This window comes from Apium graveolens, unplaced genomic scaffold (assembly GCF_009905375.1).
Source record: "Apium graveolens cultivar Ventura unplaced genomic scaffold, ASM990537v1 ctg1301, whole genome shotgun sequence".
Classification (NCBI taxonomy): Eukaryota; Viridiplantae; Streptophyta; class Magnoliopsida; order Apiales; family Apiaceae; genus Apium; species Apium graveolens.
In genome coordinates, this window is record NW_027417181.1 from 22,784 (window position 1) to 47,055 (window position 24,272).

The following is a 24,272-nucleotide window of genomic DNA, read 5'->3' on the forward strand; positions in this document are numbered from 1 at the left end:
CTAAGTGACATAAAGTTATTTCACATTTTTGTAGAAAAGAGCAGCGACAAATGCAAGAAGTCGATGTCAGTATACAGACACACACACTACTGGTCCAAAGACTTTCGCACAAATTCGAAACAATATGGTATGGCCAGAATCTCAATTACGCATATTAACCTCAATAAGCTAGTTGTTACGCAAATATATGAATGTGGGCAGCCTTCTGGTTACATATATTACTATATATCTAGAAATTAATTTCTATATTTCTTTTGGCTAACTTGTTCATTTTTGTCAGAAAAAAAAGGCAAAGAATCAGTGTCCACCACCTGAAGCAGAGGTTTTTGTTGAGACTCGTGAGCGTACTGATGGTCGTGAGTATAAGACCAACACTGAAGAAATAAAAAACAAGATTGTAAGTGTTTTTTATTAATCTTAGTGCTTCTGAATATCCATTAATGTCGCAAGATGGTTAATTAGTTGTGTTTTATGATTTATTTGGTGTTTAGAAGTTTTATTTATGTACCTGCATGCATTTTTATTTAATGATTACTAATTGTGAATTTAATTGGATTAAATTATTCGGTTATTTTGAAATTAGTTAGTGAAGCATTTAAATTATTGTGTGACCAAGTGTTCGTTTGTTTTTCTGGTATGTAGAAAAAGATTAAGGAAAAAATCAGTACAAGCGAAGATCCCAACGAGGAACTACTTTCTGATGGAAAAAAACATGGGCCATCTTGGCTCCATGGAAGATGTCCTGATGCTGCAAAAGGTTACTCCAGTACTGCTGGTTCGACAAATACTTATGTACAGGAGTTGGCAGGAAAGATAAAGCAGACTCTGGTGAGTGAAGTCGAGGCATCGATGACAAAGAAGGTACAAGAAGAAGTGGATATGCAAGTCAACAAGAAGGTGCAGGAGAATATGGCCTGGTTACTTAAGAAAATAGCCGACGCAAATCCAGGCATCACAATCAACCATCAAGATTTCAGCACAACCAGCGATAATGACAATTACCTCACACCAGTTACCGGAGGCTCTGGACTTTAGATTTCAGATGTGCACCTTTTTACATATCTTATTTTGCGTACTAGTAACAAGTGTTATCGTACTAGCTTTTGGATGTTTATTTATCGTCCTAGACTAAGTAATTGTTCTTTGGAGTATGTGGAGTATGTGGAGTTGGTGAATTGTGTGAAACCGCAGTATTTGGTGGGGGTTTGTGAAAACTGATATGGAGTTTGGTTGAAATTGTTTATTTGGTTGACTTGGATGAAAAACAGATTTTATGGCATGTTGAATTTACAAACCATTCCTGTCAATTTTTTTTTTGAAAAATATGTTACATTAGGTACTAAAAATGTTACAAAGAAATTGGTATAATACAAAACATTACTGTTACAATATGCATCAAAGGTAACATTAAATTATGTCTATAGTATCACATTATGTATGTTACCTTTGCAAACAAATAGGGCCCCAAAATGGGGCCCACCAGTGGGCCCTACATGTGGGCCCCATTTTTTTTTGAAATTCTGAGTCCAAAGGTAACATACATATTATGATACTATAGACATAGATTAATGTTACCTTTGACAGCTATTGTAACATAAAAGTGAATGTTACAGCAGGGCAAAAGTAATGTTACCTTAGGGGCCAAAGGTAACTCGAAAAAAAGCAACTTAATTTTTATGTTACCTTAGGCCTTTTTCTGGCTGTGGTAACACTTTTTTGGGCCTATTGTAACATTTTCTTGGTGTTGCTGTAGGCCATTTATGGTATAGTGTAATATACTGCTATCGTTTTCATGAGTTTTATGTGTTAATTACTAATTACGATCTACCAAATACTCATGCATTCATTGAAATAACTTTTTACGGTTCTAAAAACTCTTATGATTGACGGGAATATGGGAAAATGATGTATTAATACTTGAGTAATATACTGCTATTGTTTTTGTAATTTAAGTTGTGTTAAATTGTGCTAAGCATTGCTACTCTGTTAATAACAGTCTTGGACTTTACAAGGTCCATCAAGATACCAAGGTTTTATCTGTGTTTGTGAACTCAGAACCAATTCGGGAAGATCAACTGGAGAATGCTGTCAAATTTCTTGTCCTGTACAGACGTTCCTCTCTGAGAAGAAGGGCCTTATAAAGGAGGATATAGATGAAGGCTTGTGTTCAGATAAGTAATTTTACTATTCTTAATCATGAAAACATCTTGTTTTCGATGGCAGGATCAAACCCCACCAGTTTCAACTGGTCAACCAGCAGGAGGTAACTTATTTAATTCAAATCCAGGCTTCCTTTTTAGTAATGTTGGCAAAATTCTTAGGGGATGGGTAATAGTCTTGTTAATTGAGTTTTAGCCATTATGTATATTAATGTAGACGGGAATCCGAAGTCATCAATTTTGCAAAAGATCAAGCTTTGGAACCCGCAGCAGATACTCCTATTAGCACTGTTTCTAATGCAGGGACCTTGGCGCAATATCGATTTGGATGGAAATAAGCTCTTCTTGCTGTGGGTTTACTGGCTATTTCAGGTGCTGAGACCGCTTTGGTTTTTATGGTACTTGGGTAACCCAAGTTGGGTTGGAGCAGTATCCTGTTTTTTGGGTGAAAATGCACAATACATATTGCGTAAATAAAATCAATAGAATCACTTCTTGTGCTAGTCTCTAGTTTTGTGTTTCCCGTTGTGCTCTAGATCAGTTTGGTAATAAATCAATTATGTCTGCTGCAAGCTTTTCGGCTCCGGTGGCTGGATCAACCTATGTTGGCTTAAAACCTATCCCGCCAAAGCTGTTTCAGATGAAGGATTCAGTTGCGTGAAACAGGAAGACTGTTTTGAATGGATCTAAAACTCACTCTATGAAGGTACTTTGATCGGAACTTGTATTTTTGTTTTTAATTTTTTTTAAGCTATTTATATTACCACCTTTTGTACTGCTTATAGTTGGCTCTCGTTCACTACACCATAAAATGCCTACTGTAACACCAAAAAAACGTTGTATTAGGGGGTAAATATGTTGCGCTTGCCCCATTTTTAAGCTAAGGTAACATTTTCTTAAAGATAGGTTTTTCCATATTGCCTTAGGGGTCTAAGGTAACATCTTTGGTGCCTAAGGCAACATCGTGTTTTAACTTGTTTATATGTTGCCTTAGCTTGCTAATGTAACAGAAAGAGAGATCAGTTGTAACTTATTTTTTATGTTACCTTAGAGTTTCAAAATATTTTTAAAAAAGTGGGACCCACATATAGGACAGTTATTACGTGGAATATGGGTCCCATTTTTTTGTATTGTAACATTTTATAAAGCTAATGTAACACTTTTCTAATAAAAAAAATGAAAATTTGTTGTTGATATTTATGCAATCCCAAAAGCAAATTCATTAACCCAACGATCCATCCAACAATACCATTTCATAAAACCGATGTACAATTAAATGTACTATATCTAATACATCCCAAACTTCTTAATCTACGAAATACAAACATTACAAGTCTAATTTACAAGAATCGTAATTAACTCAACTAATCCGGCACTATCTGCATGATGGCAAACTTTGCAGCTTTGGAGCTTCCTCTTCGCCCAGCTCATTTGAGACTCGCACACTAGACGTTTTATGCAAAAACAAGTACATGTAATGTAAGTGACTGAAAATGCATTTGTCTTAGTAAAATTGATTCTCCCTTTGATAAGTTATGTCCCAATATATCATCATAAAAATGATACGAAGGATAATCGTAAAACAAAACACAGTTGTTACTACCTTGCTGCAGCCAAAAAACCAAGAGCTATCATCATTTCCCAACCATTGATATTGAGGCTGCCAAAAGAGAAAACATTTATTTCTTAAAATTAAATGATGATGCCAAATTATTACAGTGGAATTGTGTATAAATATATACCAGATGGAAAGGGCATCAATGGCAACCTCTGCATTCTTCATGTTCCCTGTCAAAAGAATTAGTATCGTGTTGTACCACAGTTCGAAGCTGCGAAAGAAATCACAATTCTAAAATTAACACGCAGAGTTTGTGGAATAAAAAACAATGATCATGGTTTATAAATCATAATTTCTCTCTACTTTTCTAAATTAAATTCCTCCTTAATTCCGTAGTATGACCTCAAGAATGTTTACACCTATGGAATGATGTAAATATGTAATTAATACATTAAAATAGGCAGAGAAGGTCATTCCAGGTCTTCGTGCCTTTATTAACCAATATATTATTAAGCCTTTGAACTTTGAAGCATGGATATTTCAGAAGAAATTTCAAGGTAATGTGTAAATTCATTTAGGCCTTTCAGATGCTGACAGATATGGTTCCTTCATCTTTGACCATATAACAGTCCAGAAGAGGAAGGGTAGGAAGAATATGTATCAAGCAACACCAATATCTTATATATCTAAGACTTATTATATCTTTTACTTTTCTGGCTGCAACGCCAATATCTTACAGGCTAACCATATCTTCCCTTGAATTGTAACTTGTATATCACTAAATTGTTCTAGCAGGGAGCCTAAGAGGCACATGACAGGGAGCATTGGTATGAGCCTGAGTATACCTTTCGGAACAACCTTAGATACATCATGGCAATAATAAAGAAGTCCAGACCAAAAGATAGTTTTTAATATCACTAGACAAGGAAACTGGAAATACGTCAGTATTGCAACTTCAACAACCTACATTGCATAATCCATGAGAACTCTGAAAGAAACTCTGAGACTACAAAACTTGAAAAATGAAATTAAAGAGTCAGTGTCCAATGTCTAGCAAAACTGACCGAATATCAAAGATTAGATAGTATTCTCTGAATATAGGTCTGTTAAAATGCATGACCATTCCAAGACATAAACCCAGTTCACGAAAAATAACATTTAATCAAACTCTAACACATTCTGTTGAGTTCAGAGATAAGGACATGTTAACTATAATGCAGATAAAGGAACTAGAACATTAGCTTAAAAAATCATATTTCATTTAAATTGTTCATAATAGAACACTTAGTCCAACACTGTTTCACACTTCAACATACTGCTATGTCGAGACATTCAATTATTCAAAGAGCGCATACTAATACTATCATTAATAATAATGTGTACAGTAGAAGCATAAGACATGAAAACAAGAGTGAAGATTAAAAAAAGACATTACTTTTTCATGCAAGATATTTAGACTAAATTGTATATCCCTAAATTGTTCTAGCGGGGAGCTTAAGAGGCACATGACAGGGAGAATTGGTATGAGCCTGAGTATACCTTATGGAACAAATTTAGATACACCATGGCAATAATAAAGAGATAAAACTACAGAAGTTCAGACCAAAAGATAGTTTTTAATCTCCCCGAGTTTCTGCATACATATTTTTCAAACATATCTAGTGAGAACAAGTCATACCGTAGATATTAAGAAATTGAACTTGATGAATTATGATTAACAAACCTTGTAACCTTTTGGTGCAGAAGTAAATGCGCAAACAGTAAGGTAACCATTAGTTAAAGGGTGTTTGAAATGGGCATATTTTCTTATCAACTTTCTAGAAAATAAGTTAGTTTATGAAATAAATTCACTCATGATATCACCAAAAAAAGGCGCAAAAGCTCCAAAAATACCAAAAATCAGAATCAAAATACCTAAAATTAAAACTCCAAAGCTCCAATTCTACCAAAGAAGACCCGAAGTCAAAGACATAGAAATTAGTTGAAGGCCCTAATTTAAACTAAAAAATTGAAACCCCATTTCTAAGAAGCCCTAATTTGAAGTTTTCAAATTAGGCACGACCGTAGCTTTGAATCAATTAATTTGTAGACTCATTGATCTAATTATGTAGTCGGTGTGAATAACAAAGAGCGAGAGAGTGAGAATTGGGACTGAGAAATCGGGGTTGGGAGAGAGACAACGGGGTTGGACAGAGACAGAGATGGGTCATAGATTATGGTAAGATAATGGTAGAGGGGAGAGTGGTAGAGAGAGTAGCGACATAGTACAGAGAGAGAGAGTGCCGAGAGAGATGGGTAACGAGAGAATGTGTGTTGAGAGAGAATGAGAGGCGGACTGAAAGAGAAGTATAACGAGGGAGATGTCAAATTTTTCAATTTGTCTAAAAAAAATTGGGCGGCTTTTTGCCCAAAATTTCCCTCTCTCTGCAAATTACTTGGGCCCATAATTTGGATATATATTCAGGCCCAAACTGCAACAATTATGTAATAATTAATATTTAAATATTTATACAATTTTTATATATTTTAATATATTATATAAATTCGTATATTACATTTTTATATTTTTTTAGTTTTGTTATAAAAATATCGTGTATCATATATCTCTTATATTAAATTTGTATTAGTATATCGGCTTAGAATCTTGAAAAATGAGTTAAAATTAATATTTAATCTTAAAAATATTATAATTATGTTTTAATACTCTAAGGTGACACTTTGACAAAAATGTTTCAAGCTACAACACTTTCTACCTAATGCAACATTAGGTTTTTGGCTAAGGTAACATAAAAACCACAATGTTAGATTAGCTCATGAGTACCATATCTAGGGTAACATGTTAGGTAACATTCTTTAATGAGGGTGTTGCGATAGGACTTATATGGTGTAGTGGTTTGTGTGTAAACAGACTTGGAATCCGATTGATAACAAGAAGTTTGAGACTCTCTCCTACCTTCCACCTCTCACCGATGATTCAATCGCTAGGGAAATTGATTACATGATGAAAAAAGGATGGATTCCATGCCTTGAATTTGATGCAGTAAGATAGATACTTCATAATTTCTTTATTAGTATGATTAATACATATCCTACTGGAAATGTTCTACAGTTTTTGTTCAGCTAGATAGTTCTTAATTGTTTTTATCTACAATTGCATCAATTTTAAGTGTTAAAGAGATATGACAATTAGTTGTTGCAGAAAGTGTGACTTCTGGTAATTGAATTGTATTGTGATCTCCCTTTGTTTGGCAAAGATAACATCTGGAATACAACCACTAATTCTTAAAAAGATTTGCTATTTGCATCCACTCTTTATCATAATTTAAATTATGTTGTAAACTTTCAGTTTAGCAGGTGTCTTGTTTCTTGATAGTTGATAGTGATAGAACTTGACTCTGCATATTTTTTATATAGAAAATATTCATTGTGTGTCCGATGTTATCAAATTTTCTATAAATGCATTCCAAATTGTGGCACTGATAAATAATTTTGTTCAATCTTGAAATTGCCATCTCTGGAGATGAACTTTCTGTTTCTTTTCTCTCTTGCATGCACAAAATCATTATATAAATCAATGGCTTGAAGCAATACTCTGTGGTCTGAAGTTTTTTGTTAAGCAGGGGTTGAAATACTGATCTCTTGTTCTGAACATTTTTGTCTACAGCTGGGGTATGTTTATCGCGAGAACAGTATAATTCCTAACTACTACGATGGGAGGTACTGGACAATGTGCAAGCTTCCCATGTTTGGTTGCACGGACGCATCTCAAGTCCTCTATGAAATCACGGAATGCAAGAAGGCATATCCTAGTGCTTACATCCGGTGCCTGGCTTTTGATAACATTAGGCAAGCTCAATGTATGTCGTTCGTCATCCAAAAGCCCACAACCACCTCCTAGATCCTCTGCTCCTTGAAAAAGTTACAGTGCGACCCTGTTCTGCTTCTGCATGTTCAATGAAATCAATAAGTGATTCCATAGGGGTAATTCAAAATTTCCTTATTCTAAACTGCTTACAGTAGTTATTATTGCTAAAAGGAATTGGCTGTACATAGTTGCTTGTATCAATTGTGTTGTCATACTCAACAAATATATCATGGGTGCATCTGTGCATTTCTTGTCACAAACGTCCTTATTTAAAACTGGTTTTATATAAGTTTGTATTTTCGTACTTGCCATATATTTTCAAGGGAGCTTTTGGTCTTTAGAATGCCATAAATCATTGTTCTAAATCTACTCCAGTTATAAACAGGTGGATGACTAGGTCATCAATTTTGATGACAAGTTTCACCTCACCTTTTAACTTGAGAGGTGATTATGTTGTGTTCTTTTTAATAATCTGTGTTATTTCAACCCAGGAATTCATAGTCTGCAGTTAATAATCATATTTGACCTTGTTGTTCACCTGCTGGTCCTGAAACTCAAATAGTATAAACGATATTCTTATTGATGAAAACAATAATGAGACCCTGCACTTGCTAAGAAACGCATGCTACCTAGGTAAATAATTGTCTGAATGTTGGAATAATATTAATTTTTTATGTCTGAATGTTGTTGTTTGACTTGGTTTGGAAGTGCAGCAAAGTTTCTTGAGTTGTTTTAGGATATGTTATTGATGATTTCTCTCACTTCTTCCTCTAATGCTTCTGAAAATGCACTCCGACACAAGTAAATAGAAACTCATAAGTAATCAACACTTAGTAACAAACAAGTAGACCCAGTATGCACAACTTGAAATACGTCTAAGTTGACTGTTAAATTCTTTTACATATGTCTTTTTGGGTGGTTAATGCAACACCCATGTGGTTGATTTGATCGTGCACATGGCATCTATCCAGTAAGTGGAGGATCATATTTGCTTGCTTGGGATAAAGCGGCTTGCTCATCTTGTCCTCTGCAGTTGTTGAGATATCTAAATAATGGGAATTTATATGGGCCCTTGCTGTCTTGTGTAGAGAGGATTTATGTCTCAGATTTTGAAGAGTGTTCAAAACGGGATAGTGAAAAAACTATCTTACAATTTTCATTAGACTGAATGTCTTCAGTTGGTTTCTGGAGAATGTAATAGTTTAGATTTCAGATCATATGTTTTACTATTTTGGTTGACGTTCTCAGACAACAATTATACAATTAGTGATGTAAAACTTTACACAATTTGGTCTATAAACTTTTTACACATCACTTTCAATTAAGAAAAGTTGATGTCAAAAAAGATAATGTACATCACTTTAAGGTAAAAAACTGATGTCAAAGAAATCCAAGTTCAAGTTTAAATGAAATATAGAAATCACTTTGTTTAAGATTAAACTGATGTCAAGTAACATTATAAACATCACTTTTAACCAAACAAAACTGATGTCAAAAAAATACAATATACATCAGTTTCAGACAAACAACTGATGTTAAAGACTAACATGTTCAGTCTAAATGATACATAGAGATCACTTCATTCTAGAAAACACTGATGTCTATACGCTAAATTAGACATCACCTTTCATTAAAGAAAGAGATGTTTAATATGTCATTTTACATCACCTCTGTCAAAATTATCGATGTTTTTGTTATAAAAAACATAGCTCAATATATGTTTAATATGTTTTAATAGGTGTAATTTAGTTATTAAATAATTTTGTTATAGCATTTTTTGTAAAAAATCATCACATAGACTTCAGTATTTTTCACTAAAATCGATATTTTTCTGACAAAAAACATAGCTCATGATATGTTTAACATGTTTAATTAGGTGTAATTTAGTTATTATATAATTTACTTATAGCATTTTATGTAAATAATCAACACATAGACATCTGTTTTTTTAACTAAAATCAATGTCTAATCGAGTATAGACATCGGGTATTCACCGATGTCTAGAATAGACATCACCGACATCAACATCAGTTGGGAAACAGCATAGACATCGGCCAAAAAGCGATGTCTATGGACTCTTTTCTTATAGTGCCAGGATCCTAGTCGAACCTTCGACCTGGATTTTGGTCGAAAACTAGTGTCTTTCTTTACTTCCTGGTCGTTTGGTTTCGACTAGGATCCACGACCTGGGTTTCGACCAGGATCCTAGTCAAACCTTCGACCTAGATCTTAGTCGAGACTTCTACGCTTATTTGCTTCCTGGTCGTTAGATTTTGACTAGGATTCACGACCTGGGTTTCGACCAGGATCCTAGTCGATTCTTCGACCTAGATTTTAGTCCTGGACCCCATTCTTGAAAAATATTATGCTTGATTCAGGAATTCGACCTTGATCCTAGCTCGTCTTTCGACCTCAATCCAGTTCTATTATACCCGTAATTTTCGGGTCTCTGTTCGAAAGAATTCGAACAGAATTCACGAGCTGAAATTCGACCTCAATCCTGATCCATTATACCCATAATTTCCGGGTGTCTGTTTAAAAGAATTCAAGCAGAATTCACGACTTGGAACTCGACCTCAATCCTGGTCTTATTGGGCTTCCTTCTTATCCAATTTTGATTGGGCCTTATTTTTTTTAGGGCTTTAATTTGGGTCTTCTATTTTCCCAAATCCTAATTGGATTTGGGCCTTCTATTTTCCAAATCATAATTCGATTTGGGCTTTTTATTTTTCCAAATCTTAATTGGATTTGGGCTTTTTATTTTTCCAAATCCTAATTGGATTTGGGCTTTTTATTTTTCCAAATCCTAATTGGATTTGGGCCTCCCATTGGGCCTCTTATTAATCTGGGCTTAATATATTAAAACACCTTCTTTAGAATTCTCTAGAATTCTCGGGAATTTTTATTTAATTTCTTTGGAATTCCTTGGAATATTCTGGAATGTTTCATTTCTGGACTTTTTTTCTTTGGGCCTTTATCCTTACTGGGCTTTTTGTCCCTTCAACTTCACTTTTTCACCTATATAAAGGAGTGAGTAGAGTCTACTGCTCCTCACTTTCTCATTTCTAAATTCTCCTTCTTTCTTCTTTTGTTAAGAATCTCAGAGCAATAACAGTAGGTCGGAGTATCTTAATCCCCAAAGCCTTTTTTAGGAGCATTACTTCAGGTAAGACTTCTCCCTTTACTTCTTGTGCTTGTTTTTACATAGTTTGCGTTTTAAAATTGTCTCCTTATGTGCCTTTTTTTCCAGATGGCTGATAAGAAAATGACCCATTTGGCCAAGATGAATGTGGCTAGAAAGTCCAATGAATTCCCCATTCGGTCAAGGTACACTTCCATATCAGTGCGCATTTAGACGCGCACGACCATATCAATGCCTTGCGGGATCCAAAGGAGCTGGAAAAGTTGAGCGGTTGTTTCAAAATCAAGGATCCTTTCAAGCTAGTTCTTGCAAGACCGGCCGACAAGGGCTGTCAATGGAGGAAAGACGCAATATGCGTCTACAGGGATACTTTAAGGGCAGGTATTAGACTCCCCTTTCACCCATTCATCCCTGTTTTGCTAGCTGATATGGGCATCAGCCCTTGCCAACTCCCTCCTAATTCTTGGAGGTTGATTATGTGCTATCTTTCGCAATGCACCAAGCACAATGTCTCTACCTCTGTTGCTGTTTTTAGAAAGATTTTCCAGTTCAAGAACAGTCCTGACAAGAATCCGGGGTGGGTTTCTTTAAACCAACACACAACCGTTCCCCACATAGTGAACATGAAGTCCATCCCTGATAACAACTTGGGGTGGAAGAAAGATTTTATGTTCGTCGTTTGGGAGGGTGGCGATTGGGGCACCCTATTTCGCTCATCTTTTGGGCTAGCCGTAGATGGGAGCCCAAACGATATAATTTTGTCTGAGGAGGAGACCAGAGCTTTCAACCTCCTTACGCAAGATAATGGGACTTCCCATTCTTGGGATCTTATCAGGGAGACCGTTCTTGTAGAACGCGGCCTTTCTCCCGTCCCTAAGAAGAGTATGTTTCCTTCCTTATCTAGTTGTTTTCGTTCCTTCTATCTTCTACTTTGCTAACTTCTCAACTCACTTATCTTATTTGTTGCAGTGGCTGAGAAAATTGAGGAGGCTACAAAGCCTAAAGACCTGGAAATGACCAGGATGAAGCGTGCTGGAATGGTGTTTAAAGACCCGCGCCTTGGGGATCGTTTCCCGGAGTTCCTACTCCAGGCAAAGGAACCAGGCGAAGAAGGCCCCGGCCAAGTTTTACGTACCAAGCAAAAACCAGGGTCTTACTTCCAACCTGCTTGTAGAATCCGGGGCAAGGATTCGATTGTTGGCAACACAACACTTGCCAAGGAATGGTCTATGCATTCCATTTCCCCAGTTGACTATCAAGACTTTGTCCTTCAACAGGACTTGGAGGCTAACGAGCTTTTCGGAGCTCAGGCTTTGGCGACGGTACGTCTTTTTCCTTTGCCATTCGTAGTTTTTTTTTTGATTTTTTCCATTTCTTACCTTTGCTGTGTATCTTGTAGGCGAACGCCCATTTTCAAAGGGCGATTCACCAAGCCAAGGCTTGGAAGGTTGGCCTCGAGGATGCGAACAAGAAGCTGGAGGAGGCCAACCAAAGAATAGAGGCCCTTGAAGCCCGACTTGCCTCATCTGCTTCTAACTTGGAAACGGCCCGGGCTGACAATGTTATCCTCAAGGCTCAAAAGGATAAAGCCTTTGACGGCTGGATGGACACTCAGGAGTTCAAGGATTTAATGGTGGCGCATGATGCCCTCCTTCATCAAGTCAGCTATAAGGAAGGCTGGGACGCCGCTGTGGATGCCATTCAGTACGAGTTTCCAGAAGTCCGGGAACAGTCCTCCTTCCCTTCCGAGTTCCAGCACTTGGGGGCGTTACAGATAAGACAAAATAAAAAATAATAACTAATATTCATCCGTAACACGCTAAACAAAATTATACAATTGATCCAATCTGTAATAAAAAAATAAAAGTAGACCAATAAAAATTTATTAGATCGATATAATTTCATCAAGCTAAACAAAATAATAAACGGGCTTAAACTAAAATAAATATGTGAAAGAAAATTAGTAATAAAATAAATATATAAAAGAAAACTCGTTTACCTCATTTAATGTCATCAGACTAAAACAAAATTAAATTTATTATCCATTCGGTCTAAGAGAAAATATTTTTTACCTATTTACCCCGGATCAATAATATTTATTATTTTATTTTAGCTTGATTTTTCAAATTCAACTAATTATATGCAGTTTTTAAAATTTTTTATTTCAAATTGGATAAATAGTATAATTTTGTTTAGCCACTCCCGGTGAATTTTATATATTATTTTTTTTAACGAAAACCATTATACATATTATAATTATATCATGAATATTTATCTTTTAATGAAAGTGTTTTGTTTTAAATATTACAATAATTACTGTGAGCGAACCTACTACCAACCAAACTTTTATTGTTTACCAACCAAACTTTCATTGTTTAGTTTTTAATATAATTGTGTAGATATGCGGTATAATTTGGTACAACGATTATCCCCTAATTTTAATTATTAAAAAATAAATAAATTGTCCTACTAAACTAATAAATAAAAAATTAAATATTAACATTTAAGCTAGTAGATATTAAAAAGAGAAGCATCTTCGGTCCTTCTCTGTTGCCAACATCACACTTCTGCCAGACTTCTCTGTTGCAGCCACCTTCTTTTGTACAATGATCCAGTACTGTCCCAGCGTAGCTTCATTCTTTTTGCATCGGAAAGTGCCTCCACTCAAGACGGTGATGTATGATCGGACTTGCTGTGCAGATATCGGCAATTAGCGTCATTTCGACATCCCCTGGGAGTGTTTAAGTACGTGCTCGGCTCCTGATGCGGATTCAGCGTAGATGGTCCTTGCCCAACTATTTGAGTGTTTGCATGCAACGAAGAGCAGTTCGTGGGACGGGTTGAGTGACTAAAGGCGGCTATCATATTAGCAACAGCCTGCTGGTTGACCATTAGCAATGTAACCAAATCATTCACTAAAGGATTCAGACCCATTGCTGTTACGAGTTGTGTCCCCAGCATAGGTATCAGAGCAGTTTGTCCTCAGATGGGGTACGGGTGCATCTGGAGTAGAGGTGGATTCCTAGGCAGAAGGGATGGCAGCCCATTTGTGGTGGCTGTAAGCTGGCGGTTTGTGGCAAAGAAAATATAGCCACTGGTGATATTGGAGGTTCCATTCTCATACCAGCAAACGTTCCATTTTCACTGATTGGACTCTCAATCTCTATATCCGATTCCCAGTTGGTACTTGGTGAGTAATACAGAGGTGACATTGGGGTCATTGTTGCTTCTGGTAATGGTATGTCATTGTTAATTAGGCTCTTATTGCTGCTTGATGTGACCATTGAAGAAACGGTTATTGAAGGGGCAGAGGATTCACCAGTAATGCAATGTGAATTGTGTCCAGGAGCTGTATTTTCCCTTGGAAAGGTAAGTCACGATTCATGAATGGTTGCGATGGCACTGGCACATGACTTTCCTTTAGCTGTCGAATCATATATTTTTATCAGTTTCTCCACATCTCCTGGGTTCTGTAGGAGACGCGCTAGCAAGTCCAGGTCAAGAACATCCTGAGCAGGCACCAAAGATGTCCAAACAATGAGTTTGGGGATGACTACTCCAGTATTTTCTCGGACACAGTAAAACTGATCAGGGTTTTCTCTGGGAACTGATTTTGTTGGCTCGATTCCAGTAAAACTTTGCCCGCTGAAAAACTTACGAACAGTATCTGTGTCGAGCCATTGCATGAACATGCCCAAATCAACTACAGGTTCACCTTGCCCCAATGCGACGCCATTTAAAGCATTTACGGCATCAATAGCCATGGACATTATTTCATAATTCACTGATGAAGTAGTCAGGAATGGTGAACTATTGTTGAGCAGGTTGCCTTTCTCCTCTATGGGTATTATCAGGGTTGTGTTGTCTGAATGGTTAGTGGGCTCCGCCTGAAATCTGACATTAAAATAAAAAGTAAAACAAATAATCAGAGGTGCTAAATTAGGGTAAAGTTAAAAAGTAGACTCGAGAACAAGAAACTTTACCTAGGATCAGCCACACCCCATTTAATATTCAAAGTTAACTGTGATTGAAATCCTTGTGTAATATTCAACATCAGAACTTATAATAAAAAAGTGCATAGCATCTTTAACTAAAAAGATATCAAAATGTATGTAATATCAATGTTTCAACTCATACCTTTGCAGGACACATCCATTCTATTTGTAGAATATCCCCATGTCTTCCACCTATCTTTGCATCTACCGCCTTATGAGCACCTATCTGTGCTGGAAATAATAATAAGTTTAATTATTATTACTTCAAATGTGATTCAAAATATTTTCAGTCTTGAGAATAAGCACGAACTCCTGAAAGGAAAAAGTCTAGCCTAAAAATATTTAAAGATAGATTTGAAATTGACAATATTAAGATGAGAACGTTCAAGTACGATGAAACCAATTCTAGAAAAAAAATTGTCCTTAACTGCTAATTAAACATCAACTCCCTAATTAGCTTGAAATAGTATGGGGAAAGCAAGAATTTTAAAAAATTATGAAGTGTGACGATAAATCAAATAATGCGACATCTAAGATACTCCCTCCGTCCCTTTCAATTGTTTACATTTTTTAGAGAGTGTCTGACACGCATTTTAAGGTGCATATAAAGAATAGTTCTGCATTTTTTTTTAGAATTTTGTTTTTTTGAAGAAAAATTAAAACATTCAACTTTTATTCAGAAAAAGAAAATTGTAAAAATAAGTTACATAACTATACCTTTTATGCACCTTAAAATGCGTGTCGGACACTTCCCCAGAAATGTAAACAATTGGAAGGGACTGAGGGAATATATTTTATATAAGAGATCACTAAATACGTGTGCACCTCATTGCATATTCTTATTCCTAAGGTGCGCACAAAAAGTCCATTACGGCTAATTAATTAAGGACCTTGATATTAATAAAGGGAGGCTTTTCACTTGGCAAAAAGAAGAAGATGGAAGGCTTCTCTCACCCTTCATAGTTAATAACACATAAGACAATATGTATTTTATCTTTGAGGATTCTAGATCTACTTCTGAAGATTATAAACACCTGAGTCATATAACAAACATTATCTTAAGTAATTATCTCCATTAAGGTGTTATAGGAAGACTTTATATGGATCTTATACTATTATTTAACACATTACAACCTCAGGCATGATAGCAAGTTGTACACAAACTTTAAGGGGTGTATGTGAAATGAGTTTTCTAATTGGTACACAAACTTTAAGTTTTGTTATTAGATTAAATGATAATGATCTTAATTGGCTCAAAAAATGAAGGAGATTTAGATCTATATGGTTTGATGCAGAGTGGAGAAAAAAACTGATTTAAATGTATATCGAATAATGGAGAATGGGGGAGAAAAATAGAAATTTTAGATCTATATCGGATGATGGAAATCTGGAAGAAGAAAAATATTTGATGTATATCGGATGATGGAAATTGGCGGAGAAGAAAAGAGATTCAGGTTTATATCGGATGACGGAGAGTGGAGCACGAGAAAAGAAAATTAGATCTATATCGGACGATGCAGGGTGGACGAGAATAAAAGATGGTTGTGATGGAAAAGATACAGTAGGAAATGAAAATTATTTATAACGTCTTTCGAAGAATCTAGAATAGACGAGAGGCTTTCGAAGAATCTAGAATAGACGAGAGCCTACATGAGGATATAAGTGTCACAAATCAATGTTTATGTTATATTAAAAATGATATGTAATATTTATTTGATGCATTTTTTTATATAAATCTATATTTAATAGAGTCAAATGCATATGGTGTACTCGTTTTTTGGTTGTCACATCACTTGGGATGGTAAATTTTAAAAACCGTAACCGGTGAATCTTCAAATTTTTACAAACTATTAAATATGACTAACTATATTACTCGTGTCAAGGTTATTTCAAACTTGTACTCAACTGGTACATACTATACTTAAACTATCATGTTAAAATATGTAAGTTGTTAAACAAAAGTAGATCTAACTTTTATTCGTCCAATATAAAATTTCAATATAAAATTTCAATAGAAAATAACATTTATTAAAAATAACATCATAAAGGTGGTCGCCATTTTGTCATTTTTAAATTCAAGCCATATACTTGAAGCAGTAGCATGTAAAGTTTGAATTGATTTTTTTAATGACTAAACCCCGTGAAAAATTAAAAGAAAACTGGGGGACTCGCAGGTATGAGTTGTGTATAACTTTTATAATATTTGAATTTACTATATGCATTGCATTTGTAAATAAATCTTTCGCATTAGTATTAAGAAAAAAAAAATTCTATTTACAAGAAAATAATTATTTTTACGACTATTAATATATGCATAAATTAATACTTTCTATCCTTTTCCACTTCCAATGTTTTTTACTAATTTGGTATATTTATAGTACTCTATGAACATAAATTCTATAATCGAAATAATAAATATGAGCCGTGTAATTTTTGGCTTTTTTCATCAACATATCTCTGGAAGGCATATCATAGGATTTCACTAGCAAAATTTAATTAAATATTAGATATATTCTTCCTATTAACACAATTAATGGAAAAATTAAAAAATTTGATACTATTTAAAATATAGTTAGATATTAAATAAATGGGGTGTGCTCGCAAGGCTGATTCACGTAATTGAATGGTGCTAAGTCATCCTCCGCCTGAATCTAGAGAGAAATAAAGAGACAGATATGGTGAGAGAAAAGAGTGGGAACGAGAAAATGGGAGGGCGAAGATGGAGGGGACAGTGAGAGAAGATAAAAAGAGAGAGGGGGAGGGGCGGGGAAAGGAATATTAAATTCTGAAGGAATGGAGAGACATGAGGAGAGAGGTAGATGGAGAGAGGGGGAATTGAGAGGGAATGGAGGAAGAGGAAGTTGGCTAATATGAAAATGGAGTGTTGGATGATTGAATGGAGAAGTGGTGGGGGCTTGGTTAGTGAAAGACCCGATAAATATTGGGTTATTACGAGGTGGAAAGGAGAATAAAACAACAAGTTAATTGAATTATGGGGGACTCTACATGTTAATGGCTGTTTAATTTGGTAGTAATTTAGTATTAATTGGGAGGCCTGGCTGCCAGATTCAGTTTAAGTTGCAAATATATAATATATGGAAAATACTAGAGCCCCATATATTGTGAAATTTTTTTTCCCAAATACTTTTCAATTTGTCTAGTGTGTGTCAATAGGCACATGTTAAATACTAAAAACTATAAATTTAAAGTATTTTAATTTAGAGTATTTGGTAGTTTATAACCCACTTTTATTTTCATTTTTGTAATTTGGGTCTACATTATTTTATGTGTCAACATACACCCCATAAAATTAATTTCGCTTCTATTTGTACCCCACTCACCACTTTCCATCCAAGATGACCATTAATTTTAATCGAAGTAGGGGCATTTCAGCAAATTACTAATTCAAACAGAAAAAAATAAGAGTAATTGACACTTTGTAACCCATTTTTTTGGGCATTTTTTCAATTCGGGTCTATATTATGTATCTTTGCAAGTTGCACCTTTAACTTTTATATCAGGGGAAAAATTTAAAATTTCTAGTATCCAAGAACAAATTGCCACATCATTCGATTTCCCAATCCAAACCTACAAATAAATACATGAATGGATTGCAAATAGGGCTAATCAAAACCTATTTATGTAATTGTTGTTAATGCACCGATCAAAATAAGCAAAAATTATAAAAGTTTGTGTTTATTCTGTGCATATGAGCACATCATAGAAAAACGAATCTATACTCTTTATTAATAAGCGAAACTATGTATAATTTGGTGCTAAAAGTACCAAAGTACCAAATTTTGCTACTTACTTGACATAAGTTGACTTCCATTCTCTATTAACTTTATTTTTCACACAACTCGACTTATATTGTTTGTAAATTTAATTTTCTTTTTAGTTAGTGTTCATCCAATCTTCTTTTTCATTTTTAAAATAAAAATATTTTTTAAACGATTTGTAAATTATATTAAAAAATTATTAAGTTACGTTAAATAAAGTAAAATAACTTATATTTATGTTTAAGTTTATAAAACCTACAAACTACTAACAATAATTGACTTATATTTTCTGTAAACTTTATTTATTTATAAATTATATTAAGAATTTATTAAGTTCATTAAATTAAGTAAAATAACTTATATTTACTTTTATTTTGAAAAACTACTAATTACAAACTACAAAGTAAACTATTAACACGGATTGACTTCTATTCTCTGTAAACTTTATTTTATGTAGTATTATTTTAAAAATAATTAAGTAATAGCAAATGACTTTAGTAATATTTATTAACTTATAAACTGATAATTATTAATTTACCGATCGTATTTGTTACTGTCCATCACAACATTTATATACTTTAAATTAAAAAAAAATTAACAGTAACAAATTTATGGCTTGTATTTAGATTACGTTTAGTAATATTAAATTAAGTTTAATAACATCTATTTACTTTTAATTTGTAAATTAATTTTATCGATAATTAAGTAATATTAAATAAACTATATTGAAAAGGCTAATTATAAGATAATTATCAAATTATATTAATTAATATTAAATTGTCTAAAGAACAAAAATTTGGTTCATAAGATAGAGATACAATTCGTTTCCCAAAAATAACACTAATATGTTAGATTTTTTATATCAAGTGAAACAATGCAAAACTAGAATTATATTGAAAAATTTCATTACTGATTCAATTATTTTTAACTACATAACTATTTTTTACAAGTACTAATTTAACATTTTATATTAATATATTAATTTTAATTCGTGTTTCACACGAATTATGAATAATTCTCTACAAATATTAATTCGATATTTTTAGTCTCGGTCTCATGTTTCGCACGGGTTATCAACTATGTATACTAATAAGCGAAACCATGTTTAGCTCCCAAATCTTGGTACTCACTAGAAAATTATACAAATATTTTTGAAATTTTATATAATAAAATCTCAACATCTCAACTAACAAAAATTAACTTTTACTCTCTCTAAATTTTATTTTCCTTAATTTTTTATTTATTGCCGAACATCCAAGTGTCGGTTTAATTTCAAATAATCGTATTAGTAAGTTAACATGACATATTTATATAAGTAAATAATTAGGCGCATGCATAACTAGAACTATACGGTGAAATTTTATAGTTACACTTAACTTCAATTTTTTTAACTACATATTTTAAAATCATTTTATAAATTATATTTAGATCTGTATTTTACTCGAATTATGAGTTTCAGTTTTATGTAAATAATATTGTGATACTGTTATTTTTAATTTCGGGTATGTGCTTGGCATGGCTTACCAACTAATATCTTATAAATGGTAACTTTCCGAGAGCCCACGTGCATTCATAATCGCACACGAATGTAATTTCAAAATGTGTCATGTCACGTTACTTTGTAACTATTTTTGTATAAGTTTGGGGTTATCTAGTATTACTCGTTATATATTGACAATGAGATTTAATGCATCCAAATTTTGTAATTAGCAATCTGAACTGAGCCAAATCACCAAATTTTCTCATTATCACACCAAATTTTCTCAATTATCAGTAAATTTATATCATAATTACTAAAAATCATACCACCACCTAAGAAATCATTGAATTCAAACATTTAAATGAAAATCATCAATTATTATATGCAAATTTGAAATGTTTTGAAATAGGCTAAAAATTCTAACATATTAAATATATCCAAAGTGGAGAAAAATACTCAAGAAAAATATGTCTTCAAATAGGCTAAAAGGCTACCTATTAAATATGTCTTAGTGTACTAGAAAATCTATCTCTCGTGAGATAATCATTTATTCTCCACAACTTTTTAGTGTAGTTCATAGCGTATATTTTCAAATTTACACCCTCGTAGCAACATTCAAATTTTTTTATTGAAAGAGGGTAGTGATCTAATAATTGTTTTATCGAGTGAGTGTAGCGATCTATTAACATAGAATTTTGTTAAATAAGAAGGGAATTTCTGACAATATCTTGATTATTTATAATAAAGTTAATCAGAAGTAAGTAAGGGTCAAATGATAAGAGGAAACACTACTAGAATTCTGTCAATAGACATCGGTCCTTAGACATCGGTTGCTCAGACGACCGATGTTAAAATTCTTTTAGACATCAGTTATTTTAAAACCGATGTTAATGCTTATATTAGATATCGGTCGAGAAAATAACCGTTGTCTATAGTTATTTTTCAAAAATGAGAAACGTTAGTTAGACATCAGTTTTTTATATAACCGACGTCTTTGTCTTATAGACATCGGTTGTATTTTACAACCGTTGTCGATGATTAGCTTAAAAAAATTAAAAAAAAATACGCGGAAACTTTCCCCCCTTTATTCCACAAATATTCCCCCTTAACAAAAAAAACCCGTTTCCCCATTACTAAATTATTTTCCTCTCTCTCTCTCAATTCACTCTGGTCTCTCTCTCTTCCATCTCTCTGGTGCTCTATCTCTTCCATCTCTCTGGTTCTCTGTCACACACACACCATGTCAGTTGATTGCAAGTATATATGGTTTCAATTAAACCCCGAATGGAAGAACACCTTCAATTACTCAAACTCCATCTATGAGAACCCCTAATTTCTGAACAGGTTTGTTTGTTCAATTAGGTTTAAGATAATTGAATTGAAAATCTGTTTTTATCCTTCAATAGTGGCCAATGAGCGGTTTCGCGATTTATATATATGCATAAATGTTATGATATTTTTGGCTTTTATGATTTCATTCTATTATGTTCGGGTTAACAGGCGATTGAAGATGCAGTAGCATAGGCATTTGTTGAGCACTAGTCAACATTCGATATGGACAGATCTGGTTTGCTAATATATACCAAGATAACTCTATGTTGACTTTCTAATTTTCTGTGTTTTTTGGTGATTAATGGATGTTTTTTGTTTTAGTTCTTAAAGTATGTAACGGGTTTTAACTTTGATACCTCTTTGACAAATTTGGTGTGTGGGTTTCTGATGTATTGCTTAAAAATTTAATCCTGATATTCTTCATCTCGATTTAGTTCTTAATTATTATTGGGTTTTGTTTTTTAAATTTTGTTTCTCTCTTTTTTCCAAAAGGTTCAGAGGTTCGTTGAGCTTCACATGTTTGTATTCACTTTCATAGTCTTAAATTTTCCAATAACCTTAAACTAGGAGAGAGATAGAGATAGATGAGTTAGAGAGAGAGAGAAAGAGTGTCTATGTGTGTGTTTTGCTGATTATAATAATTGGAGAATTTGACAGATCTTGGATAAGCAAGTGTTAACAGTATTGAAAGCGGTGGAAGATAAGATAGATAATGAGATCTCAGCTCTAGATCGTCTCGATTTGGAGGATATCAAGGTTTTGAGAGAGTAGAGGTTACAGCAGATGAAGAAAATGGCTGAGAAGATGAGATAAGGGGTTGTGTTAGGTTATGGTGAGTACTTGGAGATTTATGTCGAGAAGGAGTTCTTTTCTGTTGTTAAAGCTAGTGATAGCGTTTGTCAATTTTATCGCGAAAATTGGCCTTTCAAGGTATGATTATTATGTGTATCTCCGTGTTCGTAACTAATTTTATGTTTTGTGTTGTATATTTTGTGTAATGCATCAAGTTTGATAGTGTATTAGTAATTGATGATTTTGTGGTGGAGTGAAATTACCCAACTGTTATTGTGTCAGTTTTTTTAATAAAAAGATTTTGTCGAATTGTGGTTTCGAATTAGAATTAGTTTGTTAAATGGACTATTATAAGAGTTGGTAAATAGCTATCAATTTATGCAAAGTGAGGCTAGATACATGGTATGTTCTACAGGTAATACAGGGTATGTTCTAAAGTTTCCCTTGTGATGATTATCAATGGGTATCTTGTCCTGGATTTTTTCATTTCTAAAGTTAACGAAATGTTGTTTGGGTTTGTGGTCTATACTGAAACTGCTGCATACGTGGCAATGCTTTCTTGATAGACTCCAGAGGTGTTGTAGTGATTCAAAGTCAAAGGAGACAACTTTGTGTGTAAATAATGATAACTTTGTCAAACAGGTTTTTGGTGGTCGCCTAGTAAGCAAGGTAATCTTGTAATTAAATGCTTAGTTTTTACATAAATCTCTTTTACTCATTCACATATAAATGACTCTTTGTATGTGTTAAAAAATTTCAGCTGAAATGTTGTAATTGCGAGCACTTATCTGATACTTATGAGCCCTCCATTGATTTGAGCCTGGAGATTAAAGATGTAACTACCCTCCAGGATGCTCTTGAATCGTTTACAAAGCTTAAAAAGATAGAAGATCCAGATACAAAGTTCATTTGTGAAAACTACAAGGAAGAAGTGTTGATTCACTATGGGAAAAAGTCCAAATTTGGGTTTACTGTCTACCCATCACCACAGGTTTCAACTTCTGTCGTTGAACCCTACAACAATGTCCTTTCAACCCATTCACTCCCGGAACACACTGATATCTCTATTCTTCTGGACAATTAGGCCATTTATGACATTTGTAGGCGCTCGCTAGACATTGAGCGTCCCACCTACACCAACCTTAACAGGCTTGTTTCTCAGGTATCACTCTTCATGATTTTATCTAAATTTTTTTGTTTTTTCCATTCTTATCTGGACCTGTGTACATTTTTTGAACTTCATTGAAACACACCCAAACATTTTTGCTCATTCTCTTGGGGAAGATGATATAGGGGAATTATATTTTCTGAATTTGTTCTAATGCTAGTTCTTTAGTATTCCTAATCATTTGGTCTGTATATGTTTAATTCAGATGATTTCCTCCTTGACTGCATCTCTGCGATTTGATGGTGCTATAAATATGGATATGACTGAGTTCCAGACCAACTTGGTCCCATATCCACGGATCCATTTCATGCTTTCATCATATGCCCATGTCATATCAGTTGAAAAGGCATACCATGAGCAACTCTCTGTGGCTGATATAACCAACACTGCGTTTGAGCCATCCTCCATGATGGCCAAGTGTGATCCTCGTCATGGGAAGTACATGGATTGCTATTTGATGTATCGTGGTGATGTTGTCCCCAAGGATGTCAATGCAGTTGTTGCAACTATCAAGACCTAGCTGACAATTCAGTTTGTTGACTGGTGCCCAACTGGATTCAAGTATAGAATCGACTATCAGTCCCCTACTGTTGTTCCTGGCGGAGACCTTGCCAAGGTTTAGAGGGCTGTCTGCATGATTTCAAACTCCACCAGTGTGGCTGAGGTGTTCTCCCGCATTGACCACAAGTTTGATATCATGCATAATATTGGAAATTTTTTAATGCTTCATGTTCTATAACCATTTAATTATAACTTTAGTATCTGCTCACCATTTATGTATTTATAGTAGTTTTGAGATCTATATGCTACTTCAGGGCATTACTACTCTTTCCTTAGTTCTGCTCCAAACACCTGGTACAAGTTTGATGAGTCAAGGGTGAGCACATGTCCTCCATTTATTTAGTGTCACCTACCTTATTAACTGATACATACTAATTGATTCCCTAATCACTATTTCAGTTTATGCATCAGATATCTTTTAAAGGATTGGAAAATTTTTAG

The 24,272-nt window shown here is 34.1% G+C and overlaps 2 pseudogenes; both read left to right on the plus strand.

Annotated features, from left to right (window-relative positions):
- Positions 1 to 2,718: 2,718 nt before the first annotated feature.
- On the plus strand, positions 2,719 to 7,615 carry LOC141699783 (ribulose bisphosphate carboxylase small subunit, chloroplastic-like; annotated as a pseudogene).
- A 9,923-nt stretch (positions 7,616 to 17,538) lies between these two features.
- On the plus strand, positions 17,539 to 24,009 carry LOC141699784 (tubulin alpha-4 chain-like; annotated as a pseudogene).
- The last annotated feature ends 263 nt before the right edge of the window (positions 24,010 to 24,272 follow it).